Source organism: Panthera onca, chromosome B2, assembly GCF_046562875.1.
Source record: "Panthera onca isolate mPanOnc1 chromosome B2, mPanOnc1 haplotype 2, whole genome shotgun sequence".
NCBI lineage: Eukaryota > Metazoa > Chordata > Mammalia > Carnivora > Felidae > Panthera > Panthera onca.
Genome location: NC_138343.1, coordinates 109,073,732 through 109,100,701, shown reverse-complemented (window position 1 = coordinate 109,100,701; position 26,970 = coordinate 109,073,732).

Genomic DNA, 26,970 nt, shown 5'->3' with positions numbered 1-26,970 from the left:
CATGAGATTATGACCAGAGCCAAAGTTGGTCACTTAACCAACTGAGTCACCCAGGCACCCAGAGAAGGCTGAATTCTTATCCAAGTATTCAAGACCTTTCACAACATGGTCCCAACGTAACTATTCCAGTACGGTGTCCCAGTGAGGACATTTCTTTGTATTCTTTTGCATAACAGTATTTTTTTTAGCATTTCTACCATTGCTCTCTATTTTCACTTTTGCCTGAAATGCCTTCCTCTCTCTTATCATGCTAGGTCCTCTCCATCCTTGGCAGTCCAGCAGGGTTCATCTTCCGTGAAACCATCTCATCCTTCCCAGCCCACAATGATTTCTAGCCCTGTATACTTTTGTGCTTCTTTTTTATAACACCTTTTAGCACTGAAAAACTGACATTAAATAGTTATCTTTATGATACGTTTTGTGTGTACTTACAAACAGTTAAGAGCAACTGGAGGATAGATATTTCTCCTATTTTTATTACCCAGAATGCCTTGTACATTTTTATTGTTGGGTGAAAATTAATATATTGTCTTCTTAGAACATATGAGAATGGGACAGTTCCTGTCTTTTAGTGTTTTATCTCAGAACCTTTTTCAACAGCTAATATATCTTATATTTTTATTCCACATAAATAGATTGAACGAGCAAATGATAATACAGTGAAGTGGAAGAAGCATAGCCTCTGTAATCACACAGATCTAGGTTCAATTCCAGATCTTTCTACTACAAGCTTACAACAACTTTGGGTAGATTCTCAACTCCCTTAAACTGTATTTTCCTCTATTACCATTGAGGGTAATAATTGTCTCACTTGCAACATCTTTGTCAGAAAACATGCGTAATTCTAGGCATTCAATAAATATTATCTATTATCAAAATTTTCCACCTGAATTTTCCCCATTAATCATTAAATGTTATACTTCAGCAGAGAAACCTTCCCATGCTCATTTCACCATTTAAAATTTTTCCACGTATCTTAGAAATAAATATCTATCCTTTCAACTGTCCCCTCCTCCTTCCTTCAAAATACTCTTATTCTCTTAAGGTTCACACTATAAAATTTTACTACTCACTACTACCTAAATGCTATCACCTACTGATATCCCAGTCATTTTCCCTTATTCACTGAAAATGTAAGCATCTGGTCACTATCTTCCTTCCCACTATCATTACTATCATCATTTTTAGCAAATCCAACAGAGGAACAGACCTGATATTCACTCCTCTCACTTCTTTGACCTCCCATCCAAAGCCTTTTTCCCTTCACCCCAACTTGGCCACTGACTCCCTTGCTTATACCTTAGACATTGGCACATACTTTCTGAAACACTGGTTCTAAACAACTCATTCTGACTACTATTTCTTATTTTTCCAGTTGAATTATTATAAGTGTCCCACTCCAACAATTATTTAATTCCACTGGAATTCTTATCTGTTGACTCCACCAATAGCCCCTTCATGCCCTCATTTTCCTCCTAACCCAACACAGATCTCATGCTTCCTCGGTGAGATCACTCTTTTGCACACATCCTCAATTCTCTTGCCCTTGTATCCTTCTATTGTAACTCTGCAATACCTCAAGTCAAGTTGAATCCTATTTATTACCTACCAGAGCAGTTGAACATGGCTAGAGAAAAACACAGAGCCAGGCTGAGATTTCACTTTATTTGTATGACCCCATATCTCTTGGGGACATGAAACATTTCCTGAAAATTCCACTACACTTCTCTAGCAAAATTGCTCTTCCACTCCCCAAGATAAATTTACATTGTCTCCTCTCTGGTCAATCAACTATTAGCACCTTCCTTACCTTGCTTCATACATGAGTGACAAAATAAAAGTAATAAAACAAAAATCTGTCTTCTGACAAATTTAACAATCCTACTGCATTCACGTTTATAAACTTTGCCTTTTCTTCTATTACACGAGTTGTTATCAGGGCAAGGAAACCCTCCTGAGCATCCCAAACCCCTCTTACCAAATCAGGATCCTTATTTCTTCAATAATCCCCTTTATGCCCTGTATCATCAATTTTCCATTTTATGTCCCATAAAAAGGTAATATTCCTAAATATATTTGTACATCTAAATAAACATGAATATGCTCGAATTTCTCTCCAGCTCCTGTTCCATTCCTCTGCTATGCCATATAGAAAAGCTCCTCAAACAGTTGCCTGTGTGTATTCTCTCCAATTCTTGTCTTCCAAATTCTCTTTGTTTTCTCAATCAGCCTTCTGTCTTTAGCCTTCATGAAAGTCACCGATTACCTCCATCTTGCCAAATCTAATGATGAATATTCTGCTTTTATCATACCTGATCTCTCTGCAGACCTCTCCCTCCTTAAAACTTTAATTTTACTCAGGTTTTCAGATACTAGTCTCTTTTAGCTTTGTTACTACCCATTTTTAGTTGCCTTGGCTACTCTCTCTTTCTTATTCTAACTCCTTGATTGTTGTAGTGCCTCAGGGGTCAGTTTTCTAACTGTCTATACGATATTTACACAGATACCAATGAACCATCTCAAACTTCACATGAATCTTTGAACCCTCAAACCCACCTCTTGTCTTGCCCAATCAAGTTAATGCTGCTATTATTCAACCAATCAAACTGAGCAATCTTTTTTGATTCCTCTTTCCCATCCACTGCATTCAATCCACCTGCAAGTTTTAGTGATTCTACCTTGAAAAATTGGGTTTCCTTGTTTTTACTTTTGACCTACTACAGCTATGCTTTATACAACAGTCAGAATGATCTGCTTACAGTATAAATGGAGTCATAACATCCCCCTTTTAAAAAGTCCTTTATTTTCTTTCCTGTTATATGAAAAAAAGAAAATCAAATTATTATTTATACTTTTGTTACTTATATCTGGAATTTTCCCTCTAGGCTTTTGTATGTGTCACTCTTTTTTACTTTTCAGGTCTCTGCTCAAATGTCACCTCCTCAGTGAGTCTCCACTGAGCGCACCTTGTGTAAAATATCCTCTGCTCATAATTTACCATCTTCCCATCTATAAAGTCAGCATCCCCCTTGTCAGTTCAGATGAAAGAATGAGCCCTAGAAGTCACATCATCCCCAGTCATGGCTGGACCAGTCAGGGAATGTATAGACCAAGGCCCATGAGATAGGAATGCTTGCTTATCATTCAGAGGAACATGTAGGAATGCAACCCCACTAGCTTACACATGTACAAGTAGTTAGTTTATATCTGTACAGTTAATCACCACTGTCTTAAATGCATAATCACCAGATGTACCTAATGAAATCTCTAACATAAAGAACAAAGATATTTTTCAGATTGCAAGTCTCTTGAGATGGAACAGACCTCCATGGGACCAGACAAAGTGGCACAAAAAGTTATTAAGTAACATCTGTCAGCATGAATTCATGGGCCTCCAATCAATGGTGTCCACCTTCTCAAGAGACTCCTGCCCCAAATTATGCCTTTGGGGACTTTGGGACTTTTGAGTATTAGTTCCCTGTTCTCCTGGATGGCACCACACTAATAAATGGCTTATCTTTCTTCACTGCAAAAGCTCCGTGTCAGTTTTTTTAATTGCCTTCCTGCACATCGGGTGGACAAAGTCTCATTTTATTCAGTTATGCCTGTTTCATTTTCATCATACAAACTTACCACTATTTTAAGTTATGTTTTTATTTATATGTATATTATCTATTTCACTATCTATTCTATCTCTATGTTTTTATTTATATGTATATTATCTATTTCTATATATCTATTATCTATTTCACTATTTATGTATATGTATATTATCTATTTCGTCATACAAACTTACCACTATTTTATGTTTTTATTTATATGTATATTATCTATTTCACTATTATATGTATATTATCTATTTCATTTATTTATATGTATATTATCTATCATCTATTTATTTATATGTGTATTATCTATTATATGTATATTATCTATTTATTTATATGTATATTATCTATTATCTATATATGTATAATAGATATTATAATACATATTATACATATAATACATCTATTATATGTATATTATCATCTATATGTATATATGTAAGCTCTATGAATGAAGAGACTTAATTTCCTTTGTTTACCACTGTATCATCAATTCCTAAAACAGAAGCTCACACATCTTAGGAATTGAAATACTATTTGCCAAGTAAGTGTTAAACAAAAATATTTGAATGCCAAATCCTATGGATCTCCTTTTACAGTCTCGCTTGCTTATCTCATGTTACTGATTTCTAATGCCTCCATTCTAATTCAGGTCTTTTTCCTGCTCACCTGTGTCTCTTTATTTTCTGCCTCCAATTCATTTTGGATACTGACTTCCATTAATTTTTACCAACTTTACCACTTTCTCACCTTCATTAAAATTAGTCTCTATATAATAAAATTTTACAGTTTTCAGTGATTTTTCTTGCATTATTAAACTCACTTGTACATGTCACCTGCCAACACAAAGATCTTTAGTGATTCTCAGCAGCCTAAAAGTATTTCACCTGACATTCAAAAGTTTGACAATACATCCCCAACCAACATTCCGAGTTTTAGTTTAGATTTCATTTACCCTAGATGGTATCTCTTTCTCTTTTGCGTTTCTGAAGTGCATTCTGTTGACACAATGGTGTGGCCCTTTCACATATTACATTGTATTATTTACATATTTCTCTCAATTGCTAAGTTGTAATTTCCTAGAGGGCAGGAAACATATTTTATGCATGGTCGTATCCTCTATAGTAGCTAACAGCATGATGCATTTACCTCAGTGATCAGTATATACATCTGACTCACGATTTTTTTCTTCACATTTTTATTACGAAAGTTAACATTTGTATTAGAATCCATGACTAAAACTTTTATAAAATATATGCATTCAAGGTTATGTGAAAATAATATTAATCATGTCTTCTAATTTAGTGGTTTGGATTACAGTGACTATGGCATCTTGTCTTGAGGGACTATGGATCATAGATCAAGAGGGAAGTTCTGGAGCTAAACTCCAGAATGCCAACTTCTCTACTTACTGGCTTTGTGATCTTGGGCAAGATGATTAACTTTTTTGTGTGTCTCTCCTTCATATTTAACAAGGGGAGAATAATTAGTAACTACTTCACAGGTTAAGAGGATTACTTGAGCAAAAATATGTAAAGCTCTTAAAACACTGGCTGGCACAAGGAAAGCACTCAGTTAGTCTTCCAACTTCTTTTTTTTTTAATTTTTTTAATGTTTGTTTATTTTTGAGAGAGAGAGAGAGCCCAAGCAGAGGAGGGACAGAGAGAGAAGGAAACATAGAATCTGAATCTTAAGGGGCAGATAAATGTTCTCTATCATGTATAAATCTACAGAATCCTAGATAGATTTGCATCCCAAGCTCTTGCTTAAGGTAAAAAACTGGAGATCAGTGTTATTTCATCAGTATTGAAAGGATAGCCTTGATATTAAAAGGATAGGCACAAAAGATTAGCCAGATCCCGATCCTCACATTAAGGCTGGCAGTTTTGATAGCACAAAATTATGTATTTATAGTAACCATAGTTCAAATGAAACTCCTTAAAATTAAATTTACTGTATTGAGTAGTGATCAACTCTGAGCAAATAATGAGAGGGTGTTTGTTTGCTTGTTCATGTGTCTGTTAGCCATGTGGATGTCTTCTTTGGACAAGTGTCTATTCATGTCTTTTGCCCAATTCTTCACTGGATTATTTGTTTTTGGGGTGTTGAGCTTGGTAAGTTCCTTATAGATTTTGGATACTAACCCTTTATCTGCTATGTCATTTGGAGATATCTTCTCCCATTCTGTCGGTTGCCTTGTAGTTTTGCTGATTGTTTCCCAACAGCTGTCCAGTTTTCCCAAACCATTTGCTGAAGAGACTGTCTTTTTTCCATTGGATATTCTTTCCTGCTTCTCAAAAGTAGTTGACCATATGTTTATGAGTCCATTTCTCAGTTCTTTATTCTGTCCGTTCATCTATGTGTGTCTGGCCTTGTGCCCGTACCATACTGTCTTGATGATTACAGCTTTGTAATACAGCTTGAAGTCCGGAATTGTGATGCCTCCAGCTTTGGTTTTCTTTTTCAGGATTGCTTTAGCTATTTCGGGTTTTTTCTGGTTCCATACAAGTTTTAGGATTGTTTGTTCTAGCTCTGTGAATAATGTGGTGTTATTTTGATAGGGATTGCTATGTTAGCATTTGTTAATGGAGAATTAGCGACTGGACACAAATATTTATCTTTTCCCCAGGTCTCAGGTTAATGAATAAATATCTAAGAATTAGGAGTAATGAATGCAATAAAACAAATGGGCGGAACATGACCATGTGTATCTGTAAGGATTATAAATAGTGTCAGAAATTTTAGTTAAGGTTCTCATGGCAAAGACCAGTCCTTCAAGGTGCATCATTAGAAAATCACAAATCTGGGGGCTCCTGGGTGGCTCAGTAGGTTAAGCACATGACTTCAACTTCAGCACAGGTCATGATCTCGCGGTTCCTGGGTTTGAGCCCGCTGTTGGGCTCTGTGTAGACAGCTCAGAGCCTGGAGCCTGCTTCAGATTCTGTATGTCTCTCTCTGCCCCTCCCCTGCTCAGGCTCTCAAAAATAAATAAACATTAAAAAAAAATTAGAAAATCACATATCCCTTTTTTCCTAACCATTATGGAAGAGAAGCTATAACATTTTGTAAACAAACAATAGTAAACATAGTAAAATAATAAACAAACAAATAAATAAATGTCTCATATGATAAGATGTTTTACAATAATTTTTCCCAATTTAGATTTTTAGTTTGCTTTTACAGAAGGAATACCAATAAGGTATGTGAATGTGTTACTTTCACGGAACTGCTGTTTGGAAAACTGAAAAAATTCACTTCACTTTTCCTTTTGATACCGGAGTAGTACCAAAATATCTGTTTTCACTGATGTGTCCTCAGCCAACCAGAAGGGAGACTATTTCAGCCTCCTACACTGAGGTTAGACATCCTCTAAGAAAGAGGGATGGTTAGACTGACCTCAAACTAAACAGAGCTATGACCAGGTTTTAAGAGAAAAAGGAAGTAAAATATGTTGTGTACCATTTCAGTCTAGAAAAAAAAATAAAGAAAGAAGTGGGAAGTCTGAGCAAAGAGATTCCCAAACATTTTTGGCAATGCAAAATCTGTTTATTATTTGATTACATAGTCATCCTTCTGTCTCTACTAGCTCCTTTCTCACGTCCTGGGGAAAACAATGTATGCTAAATTATATGTTGAATTTGACAGATTTACCCAAAACTATTTTGGTTTGAAAATTTCATGAGTCTCTAATAGCATATATACTATCTGAAAACTTCTTGGGATATTGTGAAGTGAGGACCAGTAATCCATATTCAATAATCAGAGATTTATTGTGATAATTTGCTATAGAATTGAGGGTTTGACTTCACTGAAAAGAAGTGAAATTGTATCTCCCTGTCTTTCTGTCTCTTCTCCCTTCTCCTCTCAATTCTTAATGTAAGTACCAATTATTTCCTGAGATGGAAAACCAGGTCACAGTCATCCAAGACTCTATATGCTGGCACGTGCTTCCACTGAGATCTGCTTGAGGCCGTAACACTTTTTTGGGGCACAGGAAGACAGCAGTGCAGTTAGTGAGTATGCTCAGTGGCTCAAAGTCTGTACTATCTCTTAAAAAATAGAAATACATTTAAGACACCTCCATATTCCTTTATAAAGATTAACCAAACCACACCATCTCATACCCTCACCCTATTGCCAGAAAGCCATATATAATCTGTCTCTTTTGATCTGTACTGATGTCTACAAATATATAATGCCTGAAATTTTATATTTGTGTATAAGATCATTTATTCCCTTGAAGATTTTATAGCTACTGTGCTTAGAAAGAGAGAAAATATGCATAAGAAGAGAAATAACAACACAAGGTGACATAGGATAAATATTGACTCTACTAGCAGTGTGTGATGCAGGGACTGAAATGAGCATCAACAGCTGGGTTTTAATATATACACATAAGATGTTCCTGTACCTTTTGTGTGTGTATGTATATATAATTAACATATATATATTATATATATAATGTATAAATATATAAAATTCATGTCCATTTCAGTTTTTAAGTTTATTTTGAGACAAAGATAGTGAGGGTGGGGGAGGGCCAAAGAGAGGAGACAGAGAATCCCAAGCAGGCTCTGTGCTGCTAGTGCAGAGCCCAACGTGGGGCTTGTACTCACAAAACCACAAGATCATGACCTGAGCTAAAACCAAGTCAGACGCTTAACCGACAGAGCCACCCAGGCTCCCCTATGTCCCTTTCAATTAGCAAGATGTTAGTAAGTGGCTAAACTGAATGAATGCTTCATGTACTTTGAAGGCACCAGGGGAAGGCATGGTGGAGTTTAGCTCCCGCTAGTATCTACCAGCCCCTTCTGGATTCACTCCAAATCGACACACCATCAAAGTAAAAATAGTGTGCTTTGCTGTGCTAGCATAGCCTGAATATGAGTTTACTTGCAGCCTTGTCTCATACCTGAAGCCTTTCTAGAACTTCTATACCTAACCGTAGGGATTTTACCCATTTCAACGCAGAGTACATAAAGATAAAGAAGATAACAACTTTCCTTTCAGGAATTTGTTTCAAATCTACCTGTTCGATACACATAAAAGTTTAATTCATTGTTCATAGGGAAAACACCATTTCAGAGAACAATATCTAAGGTAGACATTACTGTGGACATATATGTACAATTTCTAAAATTACAAGACATTTTGGGAGGAAAAAACAGCACAAATAGGTCTCTTGAAAATATGCATATGTCTTAGGAATTTGACTGTACATAGGCTGTATGAAGATGCTGAGCATCTTTATCATGCTGTGGTTCTCTGAACCATCATGACCTTGATTTTAAGGCCACTCTATTCATTTGGCAACACTGCATTTTAGGATAATCTATAAGTAGATGAGAGTATCTCAAATTCTTGCCCCCAGTAAAATACTGAAATTGTCTGAATCACCAGTCTTTGATATATAAACTTCCTCATAAAAATCCATGCAACAAAATGCTGTTTGCTTATTTCGTGTAATCAAATTACCTGTGCATCTCAGGAGACCAATGATTACTAACATTAGTGAACCATCAGGCCCAGGCTTGTGAACTCATAACTGTATCCATGTATCTTATTGTCTAGTAAATATGCTTTCAAAAATACTACTAGGGGCGCCTGAGTGGCTCAGTCGGTTAAGCGTCCGACTTCAGCTCAGGTCATGATCTCACAATCTGTGAGTTCGAGCCCCGCATTGGGCTCTGTGCTGAAAGCTCAGAGCCTGGAGCCTGCTTCAGATTCTGTGTCTCCCTCTCTCTCTGCCCCTCCCCTGTACACGCTCTGTCTGTCTCTGTCTCAAAAATAAAAACATTAAAAAATAAAAATAAAAAAATAGCACTACTAGTCTGCCAAGAGTCAACACAGAACGATCTCTGGGCGTTCATTCTGATGCTCCTCAATACCCATTTTAACCTTAGCCCAGGCCAGGAAGAGCCACCCATAACACCCCTGCTCACCCCACCCTTAGAAAAATTGCTTTATTTGTATATTTAAAAAAATACTTCCAGTATTAAGCAACCCAGATGCATGCTGTTATTTGGCTCCAAAGAAAGATTATTACATTTTTCTTAATCCAAAATCTTTTGTACACCTGTTAACTTTCTATCTTAAAACCTCTTTTGAAGACGAACGGACCTAATTTTTCCCTCAGATATAAGTAAGGGCACCACAAATTACAGTTCCCATCAAGCAGGATTTAAATGGAGATAGCTCTTTACTCAGTCTTTCTTTGTGGATTATATCACAGAAATCTTCCAGGGCTAAATTTAAAACACATTTGTTTTAGAGTTGGCCAACTTGGGTATTACTTTGCAATTTTAGTGTTATTTGATTTCTATGTAAAAGTGTTTTTCTGTCTTCACTCTGCCCCTCCAAAACCCATTTACTTCTTTCTGTCTCTAATATCTATTTGCAGCAAAGACACCGAAAAAAAAAAAAAAAAAGAATTTGAAGTAGTCCTGTTTTTGTTTGAAAAGCATTATGGTCCTTTCCGAATCAAAAGCTTCCTGCGTTATTACCCACTTTACCCCTTTGTAATGAGCATAGTATATATTGTTTATGGAGCTATTGGAAACATCCTGAGAAATGATTCAATTGGTGGTTGGAAGCACATTTTACTACACATCTATATGTAATGAATGCAGTAACATTGCACTTGCTGACCCCAGCACTGCCCAAAATCCATGATCAAAGTCAGCACAACTCTCCTTTAGAGTTCTTCTCCTCAGAGGATTAATAACGCTGTCATAATTTTTGTTTCATTTAATTTATAGGATCCTTTATTTTAGGAGGTCAGTACATGCAAAGTGTTCTTCAGTGTAGCAGACACTCCTTGTTGCCTGGCCTGGTGAATCCTGGAGTGAAGTCATGTGATTTATGCTATTAAACATACTCTTGACCACAGATTGAGGATGTCAGTATGCCATCAGTCTGAAAGTCCAAACTATTAACATGGTTCCTTTTGTTTCATTTCAGTTCTCAGGAAATCTCAGTCCTGGTCCAAGACAATTTGCCCGACTGAAGTCTGGAAGACAGCACACTGCAAAAAAGGTCATGAATGACCCACTCCTGGAAAAAAACCCCACATACCAGCTTCATTTACTATAAAGCTCCTTTAGGAAATCACTCAAAGGATATGAAAGCCATCATCAGGGTATGCTTAAAATTCTCTGAAGACACAATTGCACATCTATATTTTAAATTAAAAACTTTAAGAAATATATAATAATATCTTTATGACCACAATCTCACATTGAGTGCTTATAGTGGTCCCACATGGTGATGTGAACTTCATATAATTATTTCATTTGATTATCTCCACAGCTCTGTAAGGTGACTACTATTGTCCGTACATCATAGGTTTTAGAAACCATACAGAAAGATTTAGTAACTTGCTTATTTTCATATGTTCCATCAACTCACAAATGTTCACAAAGAGTTCAAAAACTCTTCTTAAGAGCTTCCTTACCTATAGGTTAAGGAAAAATCCTTATCTCATAAAGTTAAAAATCTTGTTCTCATCGTTCAGGGAACAATGACCTAAAAATTAGTATACAAAAGACTTGAAGAAAATATGAGGAGAAGCAGTTTTTTCCAATTGGGTTTATGGAAATCTATTTCAGAATATCAGCCTTCAAATTGAGCACAGATTTTTTAAATGACATTATTGGCCAAACTACTCTGTAAGAACAAGCCTTAAAGTCACCTTCCAGATTACCTTTACGATAATGTTCAATGAGCATCAGAGTCCAATTTAAAATATCTTAACTCTCTTTGGTTTGAACCTGCATAATTTATATCAAAACCACCACACTATAAAGACTTATGTTGGAGCAACCAAAAGCATGAGAGGCAGAACAAAATTCTGCAAGGTATCACTGACAGATAAGAATGGTACACCAAGAGCATTGGACATTATACCCATCTTCATCATGACCTTGTTTGTAGACAAAAGCAAGTCACTCAATCCATAGGGTCTCAGTTCGATGAAAAAGTTATTGACTGGAGGATATTACTTAATGTTTCTTCAAGTTCTCTAAGTAATTCTTTTAGGTGAAAAGAGACAATAGCCAGACCATAATGGTGGACAGTAGTCAGTATCAGGGATGAATCTGTTTCATATACAAGTAAAGCACATGCACCAAAAGGCAAGCCCAAATGGTTAAAGACTTGGCATGGTACCTCTAAGTGATACAGAAGAATGTATTTCAGTTTTTCAGTTCTATTTATACACAATAAAATATTTAAGAGAATACTTAAGCATTCTTTTCAGGAACAAATAAAAGACTATTTGTAATCTTGAAGGCAATATTCAAGAAAAATATATATTGTTTTCAGATAGTTTTTAAAAAGCAGTGTTTAACAATATTTTTGGCAAAGGGAAAATTGTGAATAACATGGTATGCAGCTGTGTATGGAAAAACTAAAAATGGAACTGTAATTTGGTCTTAAATTAGAAACACATCTGAGTTTAGTTAACAATTTGAGAGTGATATTAATTTGTTTCTTTCACTCAATTGTTTTATATGTGTCAAAGAGAAGAGAGAGGGAAGGAGAAGAAGGAGAAAAGGAGGAAGGAGAAGGATTCAAGGCAGGAGAGGGAAAGAGAAAATGTATGACAACTAAACACAAATATCACAGTGCATATGTGATCTTTATTCTGCTTACAGTTAGGCTTTCTAAAAATAGGCAAAAGTACTTTACCTTGAAAAGGAAAACCATTGAAGTTCTTTCAAAATCAACTAAAAAGGCAAGGTGTTTAAGATAAACCTATGACTTCTTAGCTGTATAATCTAATCTAACAGTGTGCTTCAGGCTTACCATTACTTCCAATAACAGACACACAAATACAAAACCAATAAAACCCATTAAAAAGTCCTATGAGACTGTGAAAACTATATTTGACTAAATTACAAGATCTAAGGGCATAGAATAGATTTATTCGTAATCAGTAATGATTACTAAATGACCATAAATGTTTCTTATTTAGGCCATACCCAACTGCAAACAAGCCAGCTTCCCATGGAGATTCAAGGACATCATATCTATAGCCCAAACACAGTCAATTTCATGATACTAATCTAAACAATCTAATACATTCTCTAGGAAATTTATTTAATGCTAAAAATGTGAACAGTGGTACTCACATGTGTTAAGTCACACAAAATCAGAAAGAAAGAAACTGAGAAATACATTAACTTTTGTTACAATACCAGACATTATCAAGTTAGTCCTTAAATGACTTTTCAACACCCAAGGATTCCAAGTTCACTCCCTTTTGTTCTATGTCTAAATTGAAGGGTTGTGCTACAGTAAATCTGGAACATTAATTTGTGTAAGAATAACCCAGATATTTGTTAATAAGGATTTTCCTTAACCTTGTCCAAGTGAATCAGATTCAGAGATCTGGGTTGCCACCCAGAGATATACATTTTAAGGAGTACTCTAAGATCTAGAATCTAGGAGACTTCATACACTGTACCTTAAGAAATGATGAACACTTTGTTTCTAAGGCTCTTTCCAGCTATAAAATGTTTAGGCCTTGTAGAATAGAAAATGGTAAAAAGAAAGCAGAGGAATAAACATGAGTGATGACATAGAAGGACACATAATATTAATGAAAGTCTCACTCTTCATCTGCCAATATGCCAAGCAAGGTACATGTAATTGGTGATAAAGAGATGAAGGGGAGCTCTCAGTCTACTAGAGGTGACAGAAAATAAACAAATAATTATGATGCAGTAATGTAAGTGCAGTAATGGAGGGGAAAACAGAAAAATATTCTCTCTGATGGAAAGAATAAGGATAAAAAGGGATTATTTTTCTATCTTTTTTATTTTCTTCTTTCCTTCTCCTCTTCCTTATTATATTATAATATTATATATATAATATTTATAATATTATATTATAATATATATATGATATATATTATAATATAATATTATATATTCTAATATCCACCTCCAAGATAACTAATATCAATACCTAATGTCTTCATCTGTATTATCTCCATTGTCATTTAATTTTATACAGATACTAGCTACATTCATAAACAAATACACACATATATCTGATTTTTTTCATTGTTTACCATGCTGTGGCAGATAGACGCTCTGAGATTTCTGATATTCTCACCTATGTATAATTCCCTCACCTTGAGTAAGGGTGTGATCTATGGCTTATGATCTAGTAAATTGAGTACACCAAAGGTTATTGGGTGTACATGATTACAGTCATGTGATTATGTTACATAAAATTGTAATACCTATCTTGATGAAAGACTGTCTCTATGTTGCTGGTTTTGAGGAAGTAAGAGGCCATATTTGAAAAAAATCACATGGCAAGGAACTGAGGGCATCCCCCATCTGATAATCAGAAAGAAACTTGGGCCTACAGTCCACCAACTCACAAAAAACTGAATGCTGCAGCAACCACATGAGCTGAGAAGTGAATCCTTCCCCAGTCAAGCCTCATTTGGGACCCCAGCCTCAGCTGACACCTGGATTGAAGCCTTGTGAGATCCTGAAGAGAGGACTCAGTTAAACCATGCCCAGACTCCTGATTCACAGAAACTTGAGAAAATAAATGTGTGATATTTTAATTCACTAATTTGTGGTAATGTGGTTATGTAATAATAGATAACTAATATACATATAAAATGAGATTGTATAGGATACATTAAAAGGTAACTATCTCAGTTTTACCTGAGCCCGGACAACTTGATTATCTGGACAGGATGTGCAAAGTAGAGTATTGAAAACCAAATTTCAGTCCATTTCCCAAATTTGCCTGAGCTCTGACTACTTGATCATCTGGATAGGAGGTGCAAAGCAGACTATTGAAACCAAATTTCAGACCATTTCCCAGACCTTTCTTCAGGAATTGAAAAAGTTGTGTATAAATACACCAGAGTTGGAGATTGAAGAGAGGATTTCATTGGAGAGAGCTATCAATTTGCAGAGTACCAATTCCTGCTCCCAGGGGAGACTGGGTAGAAGGACTTATTCCTCACCTTAAGCCTAGTGTGAGGAAGATCAAAGGGACTATTTAGAAAGTTTGATACATGGCCCCGGTGCCTATGGAGCTACAAGGTGAGCGAATTGTTAAAGGGGGCTTGGTGGAAGAGTAGAAAGGCATTATTGGGAATTAACTGTGTTCTATGAACAGAATGCCAAGTATATCTTTTCTGTGGACATGATGTGAGCCACAAAAGAGAGAGTTATGGTGGAGTTATTATAAATCCTGCCTAAGAAGGCTGTCTGGAGGGTTGGAGAGGTCTCAGCAGAGGGAGGTTAAAGTGAACCAGCAGATGCTCAGAGGACTAGGAAGAAGTCAGAAACTAACAAAGAGTTTCATCAGCCCAAGTCAAGTGAATTGCAGGGAGACATGTCCAGTTTTCCAAAGATCCCACAGACTATCCATTAGAAGTAGAGTCAGCCTCAAACACCCACCAAGTTCAAGGAGTGCCAACTGAGGCTAACTCTCACATAAAATCTTTCCTGATCCTTTACATTTTTTTTCCTCCTTTCTTCTTCCACCACTACTCCTTTGATTCTGGAAGAGTCAGAAACCAATATTAGACAATTGTGGGAGAAAGGGTAGAAACACAGGAAGGTAGTTAGCTTCCTCGTTAGCATCAAACCAGAGCTAGGGAAAGGAGAAGCTTTAACTTTGAATGAAGTCTTTAATTATTACACTGACTGAACATATTAATTACTGAACCGAGTCTTTTTTAAGCCAAAATGATTTAAAGATGTTTTACTATTCAATAGTGAGCAGTAAACTATGACTTTGCCTTATATTTTATCCAACAGCCAAAATTCTACAGCTCTACTAAATGGTTGTGAAAGAGCAGTCATGGGTAAGGAATAATGCCTGTGATTACCTCCTATAAATCCTGCTCTTTTGATGGTTTTCTGCACTTTTTTTTTCATTCAACTAAACTTCACAGAAGTCTGACTTCTCACAAGTCATCTCCTATAACTCTAGGAATTATAACTCTAATGCATTTATTCATAATGGTTTGAATGAAGCATAAATCTGTTTGATCTGCTGATGGGCACACTCTTTTCCCCTATCAGGTTTTATTTGCTTGTTTGCTCCTTTAAGCAGCAATTCTGGTATTAAGGACGCAGCAATTAACATCATCTATATAAATTTTTAAATATTGATGTTTCTCATTTCTATAAGATATTCCCAGGAATGAAATTTCTGGGTTGAATGATTATACACATACACACATATTTGATAAAGGCTGAAAACTTAGCATTTCCCCCAGTAATGAATGAGAGTGATTTTCATCATGTCTTAACCAGAAATACTGTTAAAATTCTTATCAGTTTTTTTCCAGTCTACTGGGTGCAAAGTGAAAATTGTTGTATTAATTTATATTTACTTGCAGAGCAGCAAATCTGAGTATCATGATTTTACAGAACAAAGATTCTTAGATTAGTAGAGGTTTTTATAAAGATATACTAGATACACTTACCAACATGTTATAAATCTGAGACAAAGAGAAGTTTGATTGACTTGTCAGGATCACACAGTTTTTCACTTGAAAACTTAAACTAAACACTGCAATTGTGGTCTCTTATTTTTCACGGGAATACTCCTTTAATCAGAAGCCACTCTTTATCAGGAAAATGTGTGATTAGCAAGTAAATATGAAGTGTAGATAATAAACATCATGAGTTCCAAAAGGGTGAGAAAGGTCACTATGAGATATAATAAGCACAGAAAAAAAAGAAACTAAAAGTTTAGGAAGAGTAAAAATGCTCTTCTTCTTTAGAAGAACCACATTCATTCAGTTTATAAGCCACTCCTTGGAAAAGTGTCAGATGTAAAGTAACCTCAAGAAATCATTGAGGTTAAAATCCCTTAGTTTTGTGATAAACAATGGTATGCCAATTGCCCGAAAGAATTACTCACACAGAAAAATCTGACTTATTTCCTTGGTGTGAGAACATTTCTACATAAGAAAATCCATACATATACTTTTTAAAAAATCTGTTACAGCTAAAATACAGTGTTATATTAGTTTCAGGTATACAATAAAGTCATTCAACAATTCCATACATTACACAGTGCTCATCATAGTAAGTGTACTCTTAATCCCCATCTCCTATTTCATGCATCCCCCACCCACCTCCCCTCTGGGAACCATCAGTCTGCTCTCTATAGTTGAGTTTATTTTTCAATTTGTTTCTTTCTAAATTTGTTTATTTCTCAAATTCCATATATGAGTGAAATCATGTGCTATTTGTCTTTCTCTGACTGATGTATTTCACTTAGCATTATACCCTCCAGGTCCATCCATGTTGCTGCAAATGGCAAGATTTCATTCTTTGTTATGGCTGAGTAATATTCCATTGTGTATATAGACCACCTCTTCTTTATCCATTCTTCTACTGATGGACGCTTGGGCTGCTTCCATATTTTGGCTATTGCGGATAATGCTGCACTTAACATAGAAGGACATATATCTTTTCAAAGTAATGTTTTCATTTCCTCTGTGTACATAACCAGTAGTGAAATTACTGGATAATATGGTAATGCTGCTTTTAATTTCTTGAGGAACCTCCATACTGTTTTCCACAGTGGCTGCACCAGTTTGCGTTGCCACCAATAGTGCACGAGGGTTCCTTTTTCTCCATATCATTGCCAACATCTGTAGTTTCTTGTGTTTTTGATTTTAGCCATTCTGGCACCTGTGAGGTGGTACCTCATTGCAGTTTTGATTTGCACTTTCCTGCTGCTGAGTGATGTTGACCGTGTCTTCATGTGTCTGTTGACCATCTGTATTTCTTCTCTGGAGAAATGGCTGTTCATGTCTTCTGCCCATTTTTAATTGGGATATTTGGGTTTTTTGGTGTTGAGTCGTGTAAGTTCTTTATATACTTTGGATACTAACTCTTTACCTGGTATGTCAGTTGCAAATATCTTCTCCCATTCAGTAATTTCCTTTGATAGTTTCTTTTGCTGTGCAGAAGCCTTTTGTTTTGAAGTAGTCCCAGTTGCTTATGTTTGCTTTTGTTTCCCTTGCCTCAAGAAACATATCTAGAAAAATGTTGCTATGGCTGATGTCAGAGAAAGTACTGCCTGTGCTCCCTTCTAGGATTTTTATGGTTTCAGGTCTCACATTTAAGTCCTTAATCCATTTTGAGTTTATTTTTGTGTATTGTGTAAAAAGTGGTCCAGTTTCATTCTTTTGCATGTAGCTGTCTGGTTTCCCAACACCATTTGTTGAAGAGACTGCCTTTTTCCTATTACATTTTCTCACCTACTTTATTGAAGATATAATTGACCATATAATCATGGGTGTATTTCTGGGCTTTTGATCCTATTCCATTAAGCTTTGTGTCTATTTTTGTGCCAGTGCCATACTGTTCTGCATACTATACTTTGTAGTATATCTTGAAATGTGGGATTGTGAAACTTCATACCTATACTTTTGTATAACTATTAAGAGTAGTGTAAAATACTATACATATTAAGATAAATAAATGGTATTGAATAAGACATAGATAATTTTATGTTACTTAGATTCAAAATTTCCTCAAATATTATAGAGAATTGTAAAAAAAATGTTTTAAAACAGTGAACGGAAAGTAAAAGAAAAAAGTCTGTAACAGAAGTCAATAAGATTATTTTTTAAATAGCAAGTGAGCCTACAATAGAATGGGACATGTGAGGATATTTAACTATGAAACACAAATAAAAAATAAACTCTGTTTCAGTTGGGCATGGTCAACATATGAAATTTATATCCCTTAGAGATATATTTGAAAATGATCTCAGAAAGTTTGAATTTACACATGAGAAATTTATAATTTCACTCCAAATCTGCAACTGTTATTAGACACCCAGTTATGTGCCAAAGATTTTGATATGTTTGAAGATATGTTAAATAATCAAGCTTATGAAACATGGTCTTTACACTCATGTGACTTAAAATATAAGATGGATAAAAGTTTGAGCGCATTCCTTTTTTTTTAATTTATTTATTTAGAAAGAGAGAGAGCTGAGCAGGGAGGGAGGGAGAAAGACAGAGAGGGAGAGAAAGAGAGTGAGAGAGAGAGAGAGAGAGAGAGAGAGAGAATTCCAAGCAAACTCCTTGCTGTCAGTGTGGAGCCTGATGCAGGGCTCAATCTGACAAATTGAAATAGTGACCTGAGCCAAAATCAAGAGTCAGATGCTTATCTAACTGAGCCACCCAGGTGCTCCCACTGCTTTTTTTTTTCAGTCCATTGCTTATTAACCAACTCACTTGCTATTAAAACATCACTTCTGGGGGCGCCTGGGTGGCGCAGTCGGTTAAGCGTCCGACTTCAGCCAGGTCACGATCTCGCGATCCGTGAGTTCGAGCCCCGCGTCAGGCTCTGGGCTGATGGCTCGGAGCCTGGAGCCTGTTTCCGATTCTGTGTCTCCCTCTCTCTCTGCCCCTCCCCTGTTCATGCTATGTCTCTCTCTGTCCCAAAAATAAATAAAAAAACGTTGAAAAAAAAAAAAACATCACTTCTGTCACTGTTGCAAATAATATACTGGGATAGATGTAAGTCAGAGTGATTAGTTTTGTGTTATTTTATTAAACTATGCAAGGTCAGTGATTTTCTCATCATGATATTTTTAAAATGCAGTTTAATTTATGTTTTCAGAAAAGGCATGCTTTCTTTCTGCTTCCTCTAAACTTAAACAGAAGTTATCGTCTATACTAATAGCTTAACACTTATTTCTTATATTTCCTTCAATCATTCAACACATAACTGGAGCACTTATTATGGCTCATGCACTATTCTGAACACTTTTTAATATTCATGGTTATACTTTTGAGGTTATATATTTAAGGAGGCATACAACCCTCAACTAAGTTGCAACTCCATCAGGCCAAAGAAACGTATCTACACACACTACTATTTACTGTATCTAGCACCTACCTACATGGGTTCTCTTTTAGTATAGTATGACATCTGGACTCAAACTACTGTGATTCAAATGCTGAATCCAGGGATGACCACCTGTGTGATTTTGAGCAAGTTATTTGGCCTGAGCTGAATTTTCAAATCTGCCAAATTAGGATAATTAAACACATATAATAAATAGTAACTGAGAAGCTGTGTGGCATGGTGTTTTAGTATATAATTGGTATATAACACAAGCCAGTTACTAGTATTAAAGTAGTAATGTACTTAAAATGTTTTTAATACAACATAGGTCTTTAATTTCAGAATAGAGAAATCAGGGCAGTCTCACAAAGTCCAGCAATGGAGAGGAATTTTAGGAAAAAATGGGCAAGTCGTTTAGCTTTTGATGACTTAGGTTCTAACTAGTAAAACTTTTAAAAATAGATAAAATTTTCTCTGAAATCCACTCAAATTCCACTATTCTTTTATTCTTTCACTAAAACAAAGTATGCCAGCCTCTAATCATAAGATACAGCACCAGTCTGACATACCGAGTGTGAAAGTTGTGTGATAAGAACCTCATAACCCATTAAGCACCTGTTTCCCTTGTGCACTCGTTGCTCACCTCACTAAGGTGGCAGGACACAGTTAAATGAAGTCTGTGAAAGAATGAGATATTGCCAAAAAACAAGGCATTATTTATTACTTAATGGCAAAATTTTGAATTACTCTAAAAGAGATAGGTAACCATCTCAAAGACAGTTCCAAGCTATTCATTTGGGATACGTTTCACAGGCAGTGCTTTTATCATAGTGATTCAGGAAAAAATAACTGCCAAACGTTTTCTTAAACAGTTGAAAAAGAAAACCAACTCTGTGAGAGGCAGATCTTGGCTAGTGTTTCTCTCTTTTCCCTTCCCATCTACTATAAATCACATATACCACAATCTTTACAGTGTTTTGACCTTTTAACAATTTCACTATGAAGAAAAGATTATGGTTTCTTAAATCTCTATACTCTGTAGAAGTTTTCCCTAATAAAATGCGTTTGAATAATTTGTGTAAAATAAATCTTGATTTCCTCACAGATAGTAAAGGACAATAACAGTGTTATCTGGATCTCATTTCAACTGCTTTGCTCAGCTTAATTGCAACAAATTCCATCATCCTTTCCAATTCGATTTTCTCTATCAAATGTTTTTGAATCCCAATCTGTGCCTTGGAGGGAAACCTTGCTTATTGACCTCAATATAATTATCAGCAGCCATCCATGAAGCACAGCATGTATTGTACAAATATTTGGACTGATCATCTATTGTGCCAGAAACTTTAAAAATTGTCTTGCTTCACACACGATTTGTCCTCTAAAAATATCGACAGACACTGTTAACTTGACAAGAGAGGAAAAGGGAAAAAAAAAAATAATTAGATGCGGGCGGGTGAAAGAGAGTAGTACTCAGTGTTTGAAAGGCAATTCTGGACCATCACTAATTACAGGAAAATAGAAAGGGTCAGAAGCAATGGGAATGTCCGATTTTAACATTCAAAGAAGTAAAGAAACAGGAATAAGCAAGAGAAAGGCTCTGTGATGATACCTCTCTTTTGGACAGCTTTTCTTTAAACCTTATTAATGTCAAAAGAAGGAATATTAGTGAGAATCAAAGAAATGAAGCTTGTTAGTTTAAGCTTTCTAGTGGCAACCCATGTAAAGAGACACAAATTAGGAGTGAGACCTGGAACGCATTACTTCGCCTCTTACACCTCAGTTTTCTCAACTGCGGAGTGTTTTGACTAGACAGTGGCAATGCCAATCTCATTTCTAAGATTTGTATATGCCTGGCTGATTTGGCTGTCAAGAGACTGCAGTCATCCAAACAACAAATTAAATTAGCTATAGCAATTTCTAAATCAGCAAAACAATTATTTTATTTTGTTTTAATTTTTAACTGACTTGGCTTTTCTATTAGTTGACAAGAACATACGTGTAAAGAAGTGGAAGCTGATGCAGCCTTAGAAATTTGAGTTAAAAATATTCCCAAGAAGAAATACAAATCAAAACCACACTCAGATACCACCTCACGCCAGTCAGAGTGGCCAAAATGAAGAAATCAGGAGACTATAGATGCTGGAGAGGATGTGGAGAAACAGGAACCCTCTTGCACTGTTGGTGGGAATGCAAATTGGTGCAGCCGCTCTGGAAAGTAGTGTGGAGGTTCCTCAGAAAATTAAAAATAGACCTACCCTATGACCCAGCAATAGCACTGCTAGGAATTTATCCAAGGGATACAGGAGTACTGATGCATAGGGGCACCTGTACCCCAATGTTTATAGCGGCACTCTCAACAATAGCCAAATTATGGAAAGAGCCTAAATGTCCATCAACTGATGAATGGATAAAGAAATTGTGGTTTATATACACAATGGAATACTATGTGGCAATGAGAAAAAATGAAATATGGCCTTTTGTAGCAACATGGATGGAACTGGAGAGTGTGATGCTAAGTGAAATAAACCATACAGAGAAAGACAGATACCATATGGTTTCACTCTTATGTGGATCCTGAGAAACGTAACAGAAACCCATGGGGGAGGGGAAGGGAAAAAAAAAAAAAAAAAAAAGAGGTTAGAGTGGGAGAGAGCCAAAGCATAAGAGACTGTTAAAAACTGAGAACAAACTGAGGGTTGATGGGGGGTGGGAGGGAGGGCAGGGTGGGAGGGAGGGCAGGGTGGGTGATGGGTATTGAGGAGGGCACCTTTTGGGATGAGCACTGGGTGTTGTATGGAAACCAATTTGACAGTAAATTTCATATATTAAAAAATAAAAAATAAAAAAAAAATATTCCCAAGAAAACTAAACAAAAACAAATCATACTGGGGACAGGATGATAGAATGGTGTTCAGAGTTTGAAATATGACTTTAAAGATATCAGTGTTTACAAGAAAGAGAATCTATTAAAAAGCAGGTTGGAACAAACGATCTCAAAAAGGAACTTTTATTTTTTTTTAACAAAACAAATTTCAAATAGAGTCACCCAAAAATATATCTCTCAGAGTAAGAGGGAAGAAACTAGGGGAACTTAGAACAAAAATTTAGAAGCTCAAAATATATTTGTTAAATGAATGAATATTAGGTTTATCCACTATCAAGATGAAGAAACAGGATTTTTGTTCTTTCTCTAAGCATGTCCCCATGCATAATTGAGATCTTGGAGATCATCATGGATACTTACTCATTCTGAACGCCTTGACACTCTCATGACCTAATCAGCAATCAATAAATCAATTAGTAAAAATGCATTTTTCATCCCTACTGTTCATCTGGTGTTCCCTCTTATAGTGAAGAACTCTTTGATGAGGCTGTATTCCCTTGTTCAAAGCCTCAGGCTGTTTATCTTCTACCCCAAGAGGACATGTTTATGCACCTTTAATGCCAAAACCCACCTAGAAAAACTGAATAAGTAGAAATGGTTAACTGAAAGTTGTCTTTATTTTTATTTTTTACATTTCAATAATAGAATGGGATATTTAAGGCATATATGAGAATTTGGTTAGATTGAATTGTGACTTATAAGTCAACATACATTTATCACCCACCTGGCATATAAAAAGCATTTTAAAATATATGATATTGTCCATGGCCAAGGAGGTCACAATCTATAGTATTTATGGAGATAACTAGTATATAAAAAGTTAAGGGGCGCCTGGGTGGCTCAGCCAGTTAAGCGTCCGACTTCAGCACAGGTCATGATCTCACGGTTTGTGACTTCGAGCCCCATGTCAGGCTCTATGCTGACAGCTTGGAGCCTGGATCCTGCTTCGGATTCTGTGCCTCCTTCTCTATCTTCCCCTCCCCAACCTGTGCTCTGTCTCTCTCTGTCTCTCAAAAATAAATAAATGTAAAAAAAATAATTTTAAAAAGTTAAGAAAAAAATAATACAGTAATTTCAGTGTACTGAATGAATAATTCACCAATTACACACACACACACACACACATTGTTCTCTGAGTTAAGAGGAGAATAAGGTCTCTGTGAGCTATAACATTTGTTTTTTTTTTAAGTTTATTTATTTTGAGGGATAGCACATGTGAGCATGAATAGGATAAAGGGAGAGAGAAAGAGAGAGAATCCCAAACAGGCTCTGCACTGTCAGCATGGAGCCCAGTAAAGGTCTCAGACCACAAACCATGAGATCATGACCTGAACCGAAAACAAGAGTTGAATGCTTAACTAACTGAGCCACCCAGTAGCCCCCACCTATAATGTTTCTTGGCAGTGAATAGTACTAATATAGACCTTGAAGAATTGGTGAAATGGCTATCAGGAAAAAAAATGAATTTATATAAATAGATTGAAATTATTAAATACTAAAAAGTAGATAATATTTACTATATAATCAAGACTATAGAAAATCATGGCACATTGTGGAGGAGGTACGTAGAATTTGAGAGGGTCATTGTGAAAAACCAATGGAGTTAGAATCCAATGTAGTGATTCTATCTTTGAGTTTTCTAGCCATTATTAATTAAAATAAAGAGGTATGTCACTGAAGTAAATCACTGGATTATTTTGAATAACTAACAGTATACAAATGGACACAAGCTGTAACAGAGACATATCCAATTAATAGATTTAGCAAACAGATGAAGAGAGTACAATGTAATGAAAAGCTGTCAACAGGCAGGACACCTGGATCCAGCTTCAGGTTTGCCACCAACTAACTGAATCACCTCAGTTTTTCAATAACCATTTCCCAAATCTTGGAATTGTGCCCTATTTGCGAAAGGTTGATACCGGAATAAAGGACCATTAAGGTCCCTTTCTGTTCTAAAATTCTGAGTCTGTACAGAATGGGGTATTAGTTGAAACCTCTTTCTAAGAGAGGCTAACTTAGCCTTTAGTACTTCAATTTCTGCTTGCTTTAACTGGAGTATCACCTTTGAGATCAAAGAAGGTGGTTCCTAAGATACTCCAGACTCTAGTAAAAGGTGTGCGGCTTGAAAATTTACTTGATTTATTCCTCACCCAGTGTGAAGACATTATTAAACATTATGGCCAACTAGTAAAGAGAATTTGGATTTTTTTTTATGTTGGGAAAAGGATGTTACTGCTACACAATATTTCTTTGAAAGACAACAATATGTGGTAGATGAAACCATATGGGACATTGCTGATATATTATGATTTTTACCTAAAAAATGGCCATCTCATATAGCTCCAACTAAAATTCCACTTAATTCATTGCTTAAAAGACAATGTTTGTCATGAAGATAAAGTACTACAAAGGGGAATAATTACAGTTTAAAGTCTCTTTAAAGTACAATCATAACTTGAAAAAGAAAAGGTGACTGGTTAAAAGGAAAGTTCATTGAAATTTCAGAGAAAGAAAGGTGGTGAGGAAATCATATCAGGCATTAATAAAAACCTGAAACATCTTACTACTTCAGAGATAGATTATATTTAAGAGAAAGGATATTATATAAAAGAAAAATAATAATGAAAAAGCAGTAGAAGACTGATTTTTAATGTATTATTAGACCCAGAAATCAAGAAAATAAATTAATGGATCTTCTTGTTATTTGGACTATACTTTCCCTTTCAGCCCCGGATGTATTCTATTTTCCACTTTTATAAAGGGAGTAATAGTTTTGTCTTATGTCTCTAGTTCTCATCTTTCAGTTAACCATCATTACTCTATAAGATTTAAATACGTAAGTAAAGCATGCTGTTAACTTCCATTGATAAAATTCTAAAGCACCAAGTTATTTAATCACAACTGTTATTTATCTCAGTACTGTATTCCATTGCTTATTAGAAACTATTGCCATCTACTTAACAAGCAGAGAAACTAGTTTTCACAAACAAGATATATAATCTATATCCTTTATATAAGAAGTTTAAGGGGCACTTGGGTGGCTCAGTTGGTTAAGTGTCCGATTTTGGCTCAGGTCATGGTCTCGCCATCCATGAGTTTGAGCCCCACATCAGGCTCTGTGCTGACAGCTCAGAACCTGGAGCCTGTTTTAGATTCTGTGTCTCCCTTGCTCTCTCTCTCTCTCTCAAAAAATGAATTAAAAAGTTAAAAAAATTTTTAAAAAGTTTAAACAAATCAATAAGAAAAACTTCACTTCTCCTTCAGCCTGAAATTACACTATTGATATATGATGTTCCATCCATTTGGAAGTTATATTTCTAATGCTAACATCCCTGGGTTTTTCCATACGCTCCTAGACATCAAATACTTCTCTTTTCTCATGGTCCATTTTTACCGCAAACTCGTCTTTAGGATGCAATTCCAGTGTCCACTCCAGCATAAAGATATCATTCAATAATGTCAATATTAAATTAAGTCCACAATGTGCCAACTTTTGTATATAATATGTAAAGGCTTGATTTTTGCCTAATGGGAATATGCTTTTAAATTATAATATATTTTATATAGATAATACATATACTCTTTAAAATATTCTTTCACCTATCATCAGAAAAAAAAAAAGTTCACAAGGAAGATAAATCAAAACTACATAGGAAAGTATCTAAAATCAAAAAGAAGAGAGAAAAATAATAATATGATTTTTTTTCTATATAAATCACTTTCTCTACATCTCAGGGGGAAAAAAAATCCCTTAAGTTGTATCCCTCTATTTTAGAACTGTGATCTTTCGTAGGCTAAAGGTCTGTCTTCTAAAAATCTGATACCCATTTTCTTCAAATGATTAATCAAAATCCACACTTTATTCAAATTCCCTTAGTTTTAATTTTTTCTGTTGCACCATCTCATCCAGGATACCACATTACATTAAGTCATCATGTCTCCCTAGGTTCTTTCTGGTTTTGGCAATTTCTTGGAAATTCCTTGTTGTTAATGAACTTGACAGTTTTTTTTATTTTAATTCCAGTATAGCTAACATACAATGTTATATTAGTTTCAGGTGTTTGATATAGTGATTCAAGGATTCTATACATTACTCTGTGCTCATCATGACAAGTATTCTCTTAATCCCCATCACTTATTTCACCCACTCCCTCCACCTTCTTCCCCTCTGGTAAACATCAGTCGTTCCCTATGGTTAAGTCTGTTTTTTTATTTGTTTCTTTTTTTCTTTTTTTCCTTTTTTCTTTTTTTTTATTTTTCTCTTTTGTTCATTGCCTTTATTTCTCAAATTCCATATATGAGTGAAATCATGTGCTATTTGTCTTTCTCTGACTGATGTATTTCACTTAGCATTATACCCTCCAGGTCCACCCATGTTGCTGCAAATGGCAAGATTTCATTCTTTGTTATGGCTGAGTAATATTCCATTGTGTATATAGACCACCTCTTCTTTATCCATTCTTCTACTGATGGACGCTTGGGCTGCTTCCATATTTTGGCTATTGCGGATAATGCTGCACTTAACATAGAAGGACATATATCTTTTCAAAGTAATGTTTTCATTTCCTCTGTGTACATAGCCAGTAGTGAAATTACTGGATAATAT